The 15,497-nt window shown below is 38.6% G+C and overlaps 1 protein-coding gene across 1 annotated transcript in view; it reads left to right on the top strand.

Annotated features, from left to right (window-relative positions):
* The window catches only part of LOC127469156 (uncharacterized), a 643,570-nt gene that overhangs the window by 181,546 nt on the left and 446,527 nt on the right, over nucleotides 1-15,497 (top strand). The gene's annotated exons all lie outside the window — the stretch shown is intronic.

Consider the following 15,497-nt stretch of genomic DNA (forward strand, 5'->3'; position numbering starts at 1 on the left):
TCTGGTTTTAATATTGTTTTAGGAAAAAAAGTTTTATGGCATAATTCCGAAATAAAATATTGCAACAGAATTTTCTCTATATGTGAATTCACCTCATGTGCGAGTGGTTTAAAGTCAGTTTGATCACTTAAAGCCCAAGCTATCCTTGAACCAGCTGGTAACAAATAACACATTTAACTCTCAGTCACATGAAACTGTTAAGTTGCCTTTTTATAGACAACTACAGCCCTACTGCTTCTGAAGCACAAGGGAATATCATACGGACTTGGAAAGAATTGAACACCTACCATATGCACATAAAGAAGGGTAATAAAGATGAAAGGCAAGAACTGAGCTTTAATTTCTATTTTTCTGCTTTTGATTTATCAGTTGCTTCTGCATTGCTGCAATTTTCTTTGGCCTAAAATTAGGGAGAAGATGCTTGAATTGCTTAGTTTGATCAAATCAATCAAACTTAGGCTTCCCACTCACTCAGTGTAACAGACACGAAATGGAAAAGTACATTCTTGGTTTCTTTACAGCTTTATTGTACATTAATTTCTGAAGTGTTGACTGCCGTAACAGTCCGCTGCAGTGGGCAGTTCCTGGCCACGGGTCACTGCTATGGAGTTACTGTAGTGATGGTGATATGGACACTGAATAGGTAGAGCTGTATCAAGTTGACTCTGTACTAGAGCTAGGGCTCACTGGTTGGGTGCAGGGCCATAAAAACATAGTTGAGCCTCTTTTGGGACCTTAGTAGCTTCTCTGCATAGTGCTGCAGGACTATCTCAGCTGTCAGGTTTTCTCAGGAGTCACTGCACTGTGGTCCATTGCCATGTATAGATGTATTCTGGGAATTATCCTCCACGGGGCTTCTGCGTTAATAACCACCTCTAACAGAAGAAAAAGGACCTTCAGACAGGTCTGACCATGAGTGAGACTGTGCTGCTGAGCCTCAGCTTCTAATAAAGGACTCGGAACTTGTACGGGTAAAGCTTCAAAGTAAGTACAGATTTACAGAGGGAGGGCAGATAAGAGCGTTGTAGCCCACCCATTAAGACCACCTGGTTTTAATATATGGTAGCAGTCAGCCTTTGTGCGATGCACTCTTTCCATACCCTAACCCTTTTCCAGGGAGTGAGATCTCCAAGAAGGCTGCTGGCAATGTACTTGTCAAAGTTGGGTGCACTGCAGGGTCTGTCTGTCAGTCATATGTAACAGTTTTTATCACCCCTTGAACTGCAGTAGCTAAATCTGATGATCAAGCAGAACCTTAGTAAAATAACTTTTATAATATTTAATATCTGATGATGAATGCGTGTCCAATGCTTTGAAAATGGAAAGGTCTGCAAAAATGCAGACTATTATTTTATCTGGAAATGTGTTCCTTTTTTGTGCATGTGCAGGAGTTCTCATGCCTTTTCTGCTATGAGTCCGTATGGGAATAATTTCATTGTGAGAAGAAGGCTTCCATTCTATCCTGAAAAAGAGCTGCATGGAAATCACAGAAAGCTGCAGAAGAAAGTATCAGTCATTGTTTGAAAGCATTGTGGCCTATGGAGATGGAAACCAGAACATGGATTTGCCTCCAAATTTTATAAGCTTCTAGAAATACAAATGATGAGAAACAAATGCAAAAAGTTCACAAAAGTAGTGGTTGCTTAAAAAAAGAATAAAATCTTAAAGCCTTGTTGCTTTTATGATGAACAGACCTGGTGAGAAGGATATCAATTGTCTCAAATATCATCGTTTAAACAGGCAGTGTTATTGCCAGTATTTTTTGGTTGCCACCTAGATTAGTGTAACACTCCTCAGTGGCTAACAAAGAAATTATCAACCACTGGAACAAATTATGAAGAGGAACAGTGAGCTTACCGTTTCTTGAAGTCTGCAAACTGAGAGTGGATGGTATGCTTCAGCAAACAGTGGAGACACAGCTGGGTGAAATTATATGGTTGTACTACAGAGAAGATAATATGAAATATTCTATGTCATCTTTTCTATCTTTAAGAGCTATAGTCTATAGTTTCACAAATACCATTACAAAGAACTCCTGAGAAGTAGTGATAACCATAGCACCAATCTGAATCCATCTCCTGATTTGGGATATATTATGTCAAAGTATTGAAAAAATTACACTCTAATGTTTCTACATTTTTCTGTCATTGCAAGTCATATTACTAGTATAATTTTACAATATTAGAAATTCATTTTTGTGGACCAAAGAGACACTTCCTCTTCCCCAGAGAACTCGATGTACTTCCGTTCATGATAGAGTGTATAGACAAGTAAGCACATATATTGCTGCTTCCCTACTTGATCTATTTCTGTAAAATCTGAACTCAGTAAGCTAGATTCACTCGGTGGAATAAAAGACAATCCATGGAGGAAATTCTAGATACTTCTCATTATTGTAGGCCTTTTCTAAGCTAAACTTCAATATTCTTCTCCTTGCAGTTGATCTAGCACACTGCTTAAAATAAGATTTTTTTTTCCCCAGTTGAGAACAGCTAATCCATTTTCCCCCCTCCAGATTTCAAGTGTTTTGGGATGTTGGGCACTGTAGAAACTTAAATCTAGTGGGACAGTTGAAAGCTTGGTAAAGCTGTGCCTGACTGAACAGCTGGACATGAGAAGAAATAGTCCTTCAGTGTCAGGTGGGCTTGGCAGCATGGCCAGGACAGCATAATTGGGATGTCCTAACTAATCCTAGAAGATCTGAAAGAACATCATGGTATAGCTTTTCAACTATCGCAGGGAAAACTGACGATTTTGTGTCCAGAATGGATATGTATAATTGCAGAGGGAGCTTTTTTAAGGTTTAGGTTGGAGCTTTTTTAAGGTTTAGGTTGTAGCCAATGGCTAGTTACCCTTGTTTCTGTGAGTGTCTAAAGTCCTTTAGTGGCTAATTTCTTCTACATGCATATGTTGTGCCTCAATAAATATCTCAACTGTCCCTCAGCTGGAGGACTGCCTGGGAGACATACTTTAGCCAAACAGTGTGTCAACCAGATACAATGATGGGAGCAAAGTGTAAGTGAATCCAGAGGAAATTTGATAGGTTATCATATGGAGGCATTCAGATTGCTTTATCAAGCAGTCTTTCCTGGTCTTAAGTTTCACAAATTTATTACCTGCAGTGATTCAAATAAGTTCAAATTTCTCTTGCTACTGTATTTTGTGCTTTTTTGAAAAGATGATTGGAAAAGATGGATGCTGAAAAAGAAGAGTGGCCTCTGATTGCTCTTAGGCTTTTCAAATATATTATCCTTTAAAAAACCTCCACAACCTAGTTTGCTGTGATAGTTTCAGCATCAGCAGTCATTAATCTATTTACCATGCAGTGGCCATAGTAAAATATAGGTATGTATGTTTAATACTTTGATTTCATGAACCTACAAGAACAATTTGGGGTTGTTTTGGTTGAAGGAACTCCTCCATTTTAGTTCCCTAGAGTCTAGCTATGTGACTCTCTTCTAAAAAGTGTAATAATATAAATAAAATTATGAAGTCTCTAAACATTTGAAAGGTTGGAGAACTAGACTGTGTTTCCATTCATCAGGGAGGTTCTCAAAAGTAATTTTTGAGCCACACAACAAGGAAACTGGGAAGAGCTTGAACTGTTCTCTTTGCTATGTGGATATAGAGAAAATAGCTTTCTTGTCCCACGAGGATTCTGTTGATTTTGAAATTTTAGGCCTGGCAAGGGACTCAGTGAATATATGAGTGACTTAAGAAACAAACAAACGTATTTCATTTTAATGCTGACCTCTTTTTTTCTTTTTTTAACCTTTTAATATAAACTAAATTAAGTTTCGACAGGAGGAGATGCTTTTAGCCGCAAAGCCAAGACTTTTTGTTTTAAAAATGTTGAAATAGCATATTTCTAGAGTTTCAAAACCTATTTTTTCCCATTTTTTTTTTTGAGGACAGGAAACTGTTCTGGGAATAATTTCAATTTTGATGAATTGTCGGTTATGACCATATCTCCTCTAGGAAAGCCCTGTCCTCACTACCAACTCTAAAACCAGGCTTCCAATACTTTCCAGAAGTCTAAGCTATGATTGCCTTAGTTACCTCACTGATGCATTTGAATGAGACATAGATTTTGGGCAACTGTCTTTATCCACTGGCGTAATAAGTTATAACAAATAATCTAGGGCCCATCTGGAGACTGATTAACATTGTCTCTGGAATAAAGATGTCTTCATTGCTAGACAGCTGAAGAGAAATACATGGTCTCCATTGCAGTGTGTCTGGATATCCTGAGGAGGATATCTTATGAGGATCACTCTTCTGAACTGGAGGAATTAACAGTGATCTCTACAAAGCATCAGCTCTTCTCTGTAGTCCCAGAGAGGAACGGTGCTTCATGATGAATCTTTTTTCAAGTAATAGTTTTGAAAGTTGCATTCCATTATTCTTCCAGCCTCAGAAACCAGAGATCTTTTCTGTGTTCTGTGCCAAGACCCTCCTTCCACCCATATTGCAAACTGGCAATGCACAAAGTGCAGCTAGTGGAATAGCCCATTAGCCAAATATATTACCAAAATTAAATGCCCTACTCCTGTACTAATCTTCATTTTAGTAAAGCATTCTGAATTTCATCCCTTACTGTCTGTGCTAGTCAGTAGCAGTCTTTTTCTAACCAGTTCATTTTGCATTGTTTCGAATCTCAAATTTGAAGCATAACACCAGTGTTATTTTTGGATTCACTGAGCACCAGTGCATTGTAGAAGATCAATGGAGAGATTTTGGCAGAGGTGTAGAGAGCAACAGGGGCTTATGGTGCTGCCCTTTGCACTTGGAGTTGAGGCAGAAGTGGAGGCTTGTGGTAGGGGGCAGGTCTGTGCTCCATTTTCTGTTTGGTACAAGGAGCTTGCATTTGAAGGCACAGGAGATTTTTTTTTTCCCTGCAGCTCTTGAGCACTGTGAAAATTACTAACTGCCCTTTCATTTTGAAACTGAAAAGGAAGGACTTCAACTTTTGGTTCTGCTGCTAAAATTTGTTTAAGGCACATCTTGTTTCTGAATCCTGATGATAATTTGATTTTTCTGATTGTGTGTTTGGAGCATCTGCAGATTCAGGAAAATTTCAGCAGCTACTAGCTGACATCAGTTTTACTGTCTTTCTTCATGACTATGGAATAAGTATTTCTCTATAAAAAGAAGAATGCTTCTTGTGCACACTTATTTGGCAATTAAAAAAAGGCAATTATTTGAAGACTAATGGTAATGGCATTTAACTGCATTGTCTGCTTGGCCTGACTACAGCTAACTCCTGGCAGTGTCTTGAATCTACAGCTACATAAAATGAGTAATAAGTGTCATAGAAACCTTGTAGAAAATAATATTGTCTCTGAACATCAAATAAACCGTCATAAGCCTAGTCTTGGTACTAAACTTTTATTCTGATCATATATATGTCTTGTATTCTCACTGTTGGTTCAGAAGTAGGTTTGATTTGTTGCAACCTTATCCTGTCATTGCCTTACTTAAATAGTATATTAAATGTTGTATAAATACTTATGCATGAATGTTGTCAATAGATAACATGCATCCTAAAAATTGAAATAAAATCTTCTAATGGCTTGGATTAGAAAAGACCTTAAAGATCATCTAGTTGTATTGTAGAATACAATTAAATGACGTTATAAATTCAGAAGTCATATAATGTTTTGCAATGTTGATTTAAATACCAGCCAGAAGAAGGGGAAGTGTTGAAAAATAGTGTGACTAGTTAGATTTAATTCTTTATTAGGATAAAACAGAAGCATTGGATTCCAAATAACTTTGTATTGGCTACATTCACTAAGAAATTATGCTCCTGACTGTTTCAGATATTTGAGCAATCTTATATATATAGGACAAGCTGAATACAAGACCCTTCTGTTGTTAAGGAATTACATACTTAATACTTGAAGACAGACCCCTTTGGCAGCACGTCTTCTGTACTTCCACACTCAGCTCTGTAGTTACCCAAACAAAGATACCTACTAGTGTCTTAGATTGGTCCTAACCTGACTTCATCATACCTCAGATCCTACCTTCATCTTAAATTCTTGCAGGGCAGCTTAGCAGTTTGAGTGAAGAAACCTGTTGTTAGTAATGCAGCTATGAAGGGCAGCATTTCACACTGACTCACAAGAGAAGATTTATTACGTACTTAGGAGATGTCACTTTTATGCATATTTTGGAAAACTGAGGGGAAATAAGTAACCTTCCCCCTGAAGTAAAGAAATTTGACAGCTGCAAATGGAACAGGCTGAAGCCATTTTGGAGATGGATGTTAAGGTTGTACAGCATTGATGGGATTGTTTAATAAGTATTCTCTCTTTTTCTTTCATTACATGAGGTTTTGCTTTTCTTGGATCACACAGATTATTGTAAAAATGTAACAAGCTACTATTCTGAACATGCCAAATAAGAAACAGATGGACCTCTTTAAAGAATAGTCTATCAGTAATATTAATGGGATCTCATGTTGAGGAACCAGGCATCTCCCTTTCCTTACGCCAGTCTTCTTGGCCCAGACAAAGAGGCTCTTCTAGCAATGACTTGCACATGGCAAAGAAGAGGAAGGAAGTTTTGGTAGCTACAGAATAAAGCATGGCATCTCTTTTCTCTTCTCTTCTCTTCTCTTCTCTTCTCTTCTCTTCTCTTCTCTTCTCTTCTCTTCTCTTCTCTTCTCTTCTCTTCTCTTCTCTTCTCTTCTCTTCTCTTCTCTTCTCTTCTCTTCTCTTCTCTTCTCTTCTCTTCTCTTCTCTTCTCTTCTCTTCTCTTCTCTTCTCTTCTCTTCTCTTCTCTTCTCTTCTCTTCTCTTCTCTTCTCTTCTCTTCTCTTCTCTTTCTCTTCTTTCTCTTCTTCTCTTCTCTATTTTTAATGTGCTATACCCTTAGCTGTTGTGCACAAGGTTTTCTGTGGTGGACTGATTTGAGCACAAGGCTTGACCCTGTTGTCAGTGTCCCTTTTATACCACAATTCAACTGGTGTAACTCCACTGCCTCAGTGGAGATCCTCCCACTTAAGCGTGATCCTCCCCAATTAATACTATGTAGAGCTATATTCGTGTAACTAAGCAAGAACCTTCTGAATAAAGAAAATTCCAGTTGGTGTAGCATAGAATAGTATGTGCATAATACTCCTTAGACACCAACTTATGCATTTTGGATTAGAGCTTTACTTCAGGTTTTGTATTGTCTTTTTTCTTTAGCAAAAAGTACTCTCCTGTTCTCTTGCCTTGTCTTTCTCAATAAAGAAAGCTTAGTGGTATTAATGACTGGGCACCTCTTGATCTTCATGAACAACAGCTTCTTATAACACATAACATATATATTTCTGTGCTATGCACAATCAAAACCTGACTTACCTGCTGTGCTTAAAGCCAGAATAGCAGCTTCACAAACAAGTATGCCCTTTTGAGCTTATTAGTATGATGAGTACTCTTGGTGTGCCAAACCTTGGGTTGCCTGTGAGACAGCCAAGTGGTTAAAGACAAGTGTGAGACAGATTCAGTGGTTTTTGTAGCCACCCTGAATGTTCACAAGGGTGGCATGGGCAAAGCATACGAGTCACACAAAAGATGCACTTCAGGACAAATAATAAAGCTGAGATGTTTCTTTACTGCTTTTATTTTCTTTAATTTGGGATATTTCCAAAGTTGGGTGGATGGGTTGTACAGTACATGTTTGTTGATGAAATGATAACTTAACCTAGATAAAGCACATACATACTGTTATTTTAATAAAAGAAACAAGGCTCACGTTTAAAAGGGAAATATAATACAGTAAACATCCTTTTGTACTGGCCTAGTTATTTTTCTAAGCTTGTGCCAGGCTGAGATATTTGCCTTACAAAGTAGAATTTTTGCAGGAGTCTGCAAGTTCTGTAATACCTTTTCCAGCATCTGTTGAGTGAGCCAAAATCCTGTGGTCAAGTGGGCATCTCAGTTACAGCTCTTTATTGAACTTCTAATGCATTAGATTTTAAGTCTCCCAGACCTTTCTCTCCCTGAGCAAAGTTATCGAGCTTTTTCAGCTTCATTCTTGTTCCAAGGAAAACACCAGAAAGTGAACACAGTCTTCAGCTGGTGATGTCCATGAGTCTTGGATGTCCATGATGGTTTTTGGCTTAAACTATTCAAAGCATCAGGAATTTTTTTCTTATTTGATTTTAAAACAACCTGTAAACACAGGGGAAAGCATTTTCAAAATTTAACCCTGTTTTCCTCAGAGCACTGATTTTTTTCATTAGCTATTGATGTCTTGTTAGGATTTCCTATTCAGATTTTATCACCTTTGTGTGCATCTCATCTTTAACGTATTTTAGAATAATTTTTAAGTAAATATTTGATCCAGTCTGATTCTGTAGATGTTATTGACACTGTAGGAAGGTTACCTGTTGCAAACACAGTAGAGGTCAGAATAGAGGTAGATGTGAGTGCCACTACCAGTACTGAGAGCAATTATGTCGAGTTACTGGTCTGGGATGCCACACTCAGTGATAGCTCTCATCAGTGGTGTGGTTTGTTGTAGAATTTCAATGTTAAAATGAATATATTCCTTTGCTACCTTGTGACCTGGTAGAGGAATGCAGACACAAGCACCCCTCTTAGAGAGGAGAGATTAGATTAAGTACTGAGAACTGGTGTGAAAATAAATCACGTTTTCTTCATAAAGAGGTCTGTACTCAGAATCAGTCTGATGTGAAGCTACAGAAATCTAATGCCACCATCTATGCTTAGACCTGCCACAACAACAACCATTACAACCTACTCCAGGCCTTCTGCACTTTTGTAACCAGTACTTCTTGGATCCTCCCAGGTGTCTTAGATGATGTTCATTAGGGACATTAAGATGGGCTTTCTGTAGGAGAAATAATGCTTCCTTCCTTTATACCTGGAGTGAATAAAGGAAGCTCAGCAGCTTCTTTGATGCTCAGCTATGATAATGGTGGGCTGAACAGGCCCCAGAATGAAGGCATGGTGTCAGCATGGTGGAGAGAGCAGAAGTTTTTGCCATATCTTGAAGGTAAGAAAAGGGCATATATGGAAAATTGCCTGAGTGTTTTGTATTCGATATTGTCTTTTCATAACACCAAGTGTCCTGGTAGCACAAGCTAATTTACATTTAGAAATCTTCCTAGAAACATTCAAAATGGTTTGTCTTTACAGAAGATGAAGGTTACTTAAAAAACTGAGCTCCTGCCTGGTGGGATGTTTAAGGTTTCAGAATATATGGAGTTTACTTTTGTCTTGAATTAGAACACAGTCAGAAATGTTTGTAGAAAAAAAAATTGAAATGTTTCTCTTTGATACTATCAAATCAAATATAAGAAAACAAAAATCCTCTCCTTTCAAAGAAAAATGCTGAATATTTGATGATGACAATATTAATGACCTTTGAAAATGCATTATAAATCCAGGGCAATATCAACATTGGTATTAGTGGTGGATAAGTTTGTTTAAATAGCATTTAAATCAGCTTATTCATGAAACACAATCTTTTAGATGTTTAGAAATGTCTTATTATACTATTATGCTTAGAGCTTATAGTTATTATACTTAGAGCTGACCTGTTGCTCATTTAGCTGAAACTGAAAAGTTGTTCTTGCAGCCTAGTATATTTGCTTTGAAGGAAGAAAGCCTCGCAAAAAACAGCCTTGCTGATAACTTAGTTTTCAGTGAGGAGCTATGAATAATGTTCAGGTAAACATCCAAAGCACTAGGCCTGCTTCATCAGAATGGTGTTCTGATGACATGTTGCACTGTCAGTTATAGCCAAAAGAATCCTTATTAGTGTTTCTGAACAATGCTGGTACATATTTTTGCAAAGAACAATGCTGGCCATGCTTGTTCATGGGATAGTCATTAGTAGTTTGATTAGCATTGTTCTGAGCTATGATTTTCCAGCCAAAACCTAACAACCTTCCCCTCAATCCCCCTTTGTGAAAACTATTCTAAAACTCTGTAAGGCACGATGAAGTTTTACAACCATTTAGTGAGCACCCTTTTGTTCTTCAAATGTGTCTGTACAATAAGGGGAAATCTTCAAAGTGGTGACCCTGCTAAGTTCAAGAAGCAGCACCAGAGTTTTAATAGTTTTTAATATCTCTTTCTAAGAACTTTCAATTCAGAATTATCAATATAACCTCTTCAAAATGCTCTCTTTCAGCAAAGAAGGAGTGTGTATATTTCAAACAAAATATACAGTGCCATACTGGTTGGCAAAGCCCAGGTGATTCCTTGGGTCCTGCTCCCAAACAGAAGCTTGGTACTGCAGCAAGAGCTTGGTACTGTAATATGTTTGAATCTATGCTTCAGCAGTGCCTGATGGAAGAAGTGTTCTTTTGGTTTGTGAATTCGGGGTCAACTAGTGTCAGTGATTGCCTCTGCAGCCAAATTTTTTGTGTCCAAGGACAGCAGAAGAGGTAAACCATAAAGTGAACAGACTTAAGCCTTCTGTGGATTATGCAGTACATTAGGATTGAGACTTTCCTGCTTTCAGTCTGTTGCAGAGGTACTAATCATCATCAACAGGAGCTGACCTGAGAATTATAGGATAGTTCTTACCACTTCTGTAACACTTGCGTGTTTCTCCAGGTTTGCAGAAAATGAATCTTTCTGCAATGGATTGTAAAAATATAGGTATGGCTCTATTATACTCTGAATTTTTAATCATGTCAGGTGAAGATGAATAGGGAAGCTATAAAAAAAATTTAACTTTGCTTCTGGGTTTCAAGACTGGAATAATTACTGAGAATACTGAAAGATGTGAATGGCATGTGAATCATAGTGGAGTGTGCATTTTGCTGGCAATTGCTGCAGTATTTCATCCCTGGGATTTTTGTCATGTGTTGCTACTGCCTGGTATTGGATGAAGACAGAATGGTACACATCAAAGATCACCTCTGTGATCTCACTAAGCCGTTTTTTCTGCCTTTTCTGGCACAGCCTTGTGACGTTTCCCGCCGGCATCCCTGGCATCACTTCTTGCCTTTAAACCCATAGTCCAGCTAAAGTCTGTGCCATAGTGTATGCCTTATAATGATATATTTCAGCAGACGAAGAATACAGTTATCCTAGCGTATCTCAGAGATTCAAGTCCCAATCCTTTTCTGACATGCAGTCCTCAAAAGTATTTTTAAGAATTAGGAAGATCTACTAGTGAGAACAATATTTTTCTCTTATTTGAAAACTTCAACATAAGGATCAGGATTTGGACTGTTATCCCATAATCACAGCAATGCCACATGTCTAAGACTGAGGGCTGCAAGGAGATCCTAGGATTTTGGTGTAGACTGAATGATGGTGTTGGACATGAGTTTCTTAGAATCAGTTTCAAAGGTAATCAAAAGGGAGGAGAAAGTGCAGCTATGACTAGCTAAAGTTGTGGATAACTAGAGGATGGGAAATGAAGAAGTGAAAGACAGAGGCATTGGGCACTTACCTCTGCATTTATTTGATTATATCCAGGCAGCACTGCTATAGTACTGTATGTGACCTCCTGTGTAAGCTGAAAAGTTCTCTGTTCCTCATGAAGTTGAAGAGGCTTGTTTCTGCTGAAATCCTGCACAGAAAGAAAATGAAGGCTGCCTTTCCTGTTGCTGAGAAAAGCTTGCAAACCCTGATAACTGATCTTTCAGTATTCGGTTCAGTGCCAATATCTTACTCATGTGTCCTGTGTTGGCAGACACGAGACAATTATTTGAGCTGGAAAGCTGGAGCAGCACGCATGAGGTGTCTGTTTTTCTGGATAGAACCTGGGTTTGGCTTGTTGCAATGTTAAATTATGAGCATTAGTAATGTTTTGAAACTCCTAAACTGAAAACTTAACTAGCTAAGGTCTGTGAGAGAAAGACCACGCGCTGTTGAGGTTTCACTGTGGTGCTGCATGGAGCAGGTGAAACAGGGAGTTTGCAAAGTGTTGTTAGACTGGTTACAGCGTGGCAGGGGGAAGTCACAACTATTTATGGAGCATGACTAGGCTTGAGTAGCTTCCATAACTAAAAGACAACATTAAATAAGAGTGATATACACACTCACCATCCTGTAAATATGTCACCTTTCTTGTTTCTGCCTGAACAAATTGCTATGAGGCATCTAGATTGTAATGAATGTTCATCTGCTGATGTATATGAGGTGCACTTGATCTCTCTAGAGATACATAGGTCTTAGATGTCAGGACCTGTGGTCCTCCATGTCCTGGACATCTATCCTTTTCCTGTCTGAAAGCTATGTCTGGATATCTGCCATGCCAACCTGCTTCCTTCAGGTGCCCATAAATTGAGAGATTTATATGACCATGTTCCTGCATTACACATGACCAAGTTCCAAATCCTCTAAGTCATTGAATTGTTTTGGCTTGCTGCCTTGCATGTAATCATCAGTGTTTGTGGTTTGGTCTGACAATAGCTTGGGATCCTGATGGTCCGCATGGCATATACTGTATGTAAATGGCCCATATAGCCATGCTTCTCTCAAATCCTGGATCCAAAGGATAAGGAGATTCCTCTGGGACCACTCTCACAGTGAGACAGATCAAACTTCATACACTACAGATGTGACCTTATCACAGAGATGAAGGCATAAATATGACCATAAATAGGTTAAAGCTAGAAGAGTACTGTGGAATTAGTTGTTATCTGTCTTGCAGGAGAGTTGCACTCTGTAGGTAGGTGAAGGGCATAGCAGCAGTATCCAGTGAAACACAGCATTTCTTTCTCCACATGGAATAGTAGGAAAGGGAACTTAAATTTACTTACAAAGGAAGTGGAGCAACAAGAAACATAATTTCCAAATCTTTCATGACTGGAAAAGGGGAAGGAAGGCCTCTGGCTCAGTGCAGAGGCAATTCAGGTCATAGTGAAGTACACAGATGATCACAAGTTTTTCCAAAAGAAATGGATGTTCTGACTTCATCTGAGATTTAGACTAAGTCCCAGCTGCCAGAGCCAATCTTTGGTCTGTTATGGATCAGTGACCACTTTTAGGTCATTTTACTAGGGTTTCTATCACTTTATGAATCAGACAGTATGATGTTATCTACACATGAACATTTCCCTCACACAAATCTTTTCAGCAGCCCATAAGCTTGTCGATCTGGGCAAAGGTAACTGTTGTGATGTCAAAAAGGCACAGCTTTATTAGTCTCTGTTAAAATTGAAAGTTTTTTTTTTTCAGTCAGTTAGTACTGAAGAAAGAAAAGCAAAACCCATGTCTTCCTCAAACACAACACACCATGTACTTCTTATTAAGGACAACATGTGCGCTGAGCGTCACATTTCAAACTTCAGCTGTTTTTGCTGTTGCCCTATTCAAAAACAAGTATGGTTAGAGTTTCATTACAATGGGAAAAGTGTGTGCGTATGTTTGTTTCCCGCTATTCCATAGCACAAAAGCTGTTGGGAATTTACTCCCATTTTAGCAAGATGTATTGGTGTTGTGTTTTGTTTTTACCTTAAAACATGGAAAAAATCAGCTTCAAAAGGGGATAAATGTGTGAAACCAAGAGGCTAAGGAAGCAATTATTTTCCAGCTTTAACTAGTGTCAGTGCTATTACTGTGATAGCTGGCCAAATTCTTCAGCTAAGGATCTCAAAGTACATAAAATTAAAATTTTGTTTAAGCTATGTATTTCTGGAGGCTCAACTGAGATCAGGCTGTTACGTAATGTAGTGTGTTACTTCAGTAAGTAGCTTAGTGGCTTCTGTGTTTCACTGCAGGGATCTTTTTGTGGCTGAATATGAGGCTTTTAGGGCTCTCTCACATTATTTCAACCACATTATGTAGGGCGAAAGGGTGCATGTACATGTCTAATTTGACAAGACAGATGAAGTGAAGGAACCAGTCTTTATTGCTGAGATAGGGAAATGAGGTGAAGGAGACATATGCCAAAGTTCAATCAGATAGATGCAGGCTAAGAACTGAGCCCATGTCTTACAATTCCCTTAATGATAAGGGAAAGTATTTCTGTTTGGTTATGGCAAACTAACACAGGTAGTGTGCTGCACTTAAGTCATGTCTGTTAAAGTCTTTTGGAATTTCCCTCTCTCCTTCCCTGCATATACACAGTAAAATATATTTGCATTAACAATGATTTTGCAGTGCTTCTGTACTATATGTACAGGAAGCCGAATGAGTGTCTGGGGAACTTTTAACTGGATCTATAAAAAGTCTGTGTCAATAAAATCCTGTCAGATCTATCCTTCAGTACTGTGATTACAGAGGAGGAAAAAGAAAGGTATTGCTCAATGTGACTGCAATATTCCACTGTGTAATCTTCTCCCATGTGGTCATGTTTCCTCAGATAAGAAAAATTGCCGCTCTGGTGTCAGTGAGGATGGGGTCACTGAATGGGAACAGGAGCGTTTTCATTTTTTTCACAATGGACAGTTGTTTTGTGTGTTTTCCTGACTGGATAAACTATGTCCATGGTTACTGAGCAAAGTTTATTTCTGTAGGAAATAGGTAACCGTGTTTGTGCAGTGGGGGTATCAGAACACAGAGGATTTGAAAGAAAGGGTCCAGAGGTCATCAACAGAGGGGATAGGATGAGGAAATGCAGTGAGATATATTGTGTGGATTCTGGCATATACTTCATGGGATGCTTCCTTTCAAGCACTGGTGGGCAAAACGGGTGAATAGAAGCTCTTTGATAACACAGCAGCAGGGTGAATTCATTTCAGGACCAGCTCTTCATCTTGTACAAAATAGTGCAACTGATTTATGCCCACAGAGGATTTGGCTTGAAGCTTTAATTGCTTTCTTGGCTAAGTTCTGTTTTCCTTACAAGTGCTTGGACTACCAAAAGAGTGTTAAATGTTGTATTTCACCAAAACCTCTTGCTCCTGCCATCCTGCTTGTTTATTATGTTCTCTTGAAGAATCACTGCAGAGTAACTTTATTTCTTAGCTCCAATAAAATATGTGTCCAGAAGTACAAATAGCTAAATTGTCCTTCCTTGTTAAGTGACCAGTGGAATGCTGACAGGTTATAAATGTAGAGTTAATCTTACTAGGTAATTTACACCATTGCCACACTGTTTGTGTCCTGTTTCCACATTCATCTTCAGGTTTCCATATTGCTTCAGGTATAAATTGTGCTATGACCTCATGTAACATTATTGCCTAGAGCACCAACTGAACTGTAACTGCAGCTCATGTAGGTATGAACATAAAGCTGAGTGCTGTGGAGATTGCTCTGGGCTCTGGTGTCCAGAGTAGACCTAAGCCCCTGCCCAAAATCCAGGATGGAAACTCAGGCAGTTGGTTTCTGCTGCGTGCTATGCACTTATCCTGCCCAAGTTTAGGATGTAAGGCCCTTCCAAATTAACATCTACTTGAACCATATTTACTCTTCAATACTGTGTAGCTCTTGCAAGGAGAAAGAGATGGTACTTTCCTCAAAGGGCTGGCAGTATAAAAGAACAGCAAACAAATAGTGAGAATCAAAAGGGATATTTTTAAAATTATTTTTGCAGGTAAAAATCCAATGCATGGAGAGACAGAATGGTTCA

Source organism: Manacus candei, unplaced genomic scaffold (genome assembly GCF_025592945.1).
Source record: "Manacus candei isolate 608988 ecotype Guabito, Panama unplaced genomic scaffold, ASM2559294v1 h1tg000017l, whole genome shotgun sequence".
In the NCBI taxonomy this organism is placed as follows: Eukaryota; Metazoa; Chordata; class Aves; order Passeriformes; family Pipridae; genus Manacus; species Manacus candei.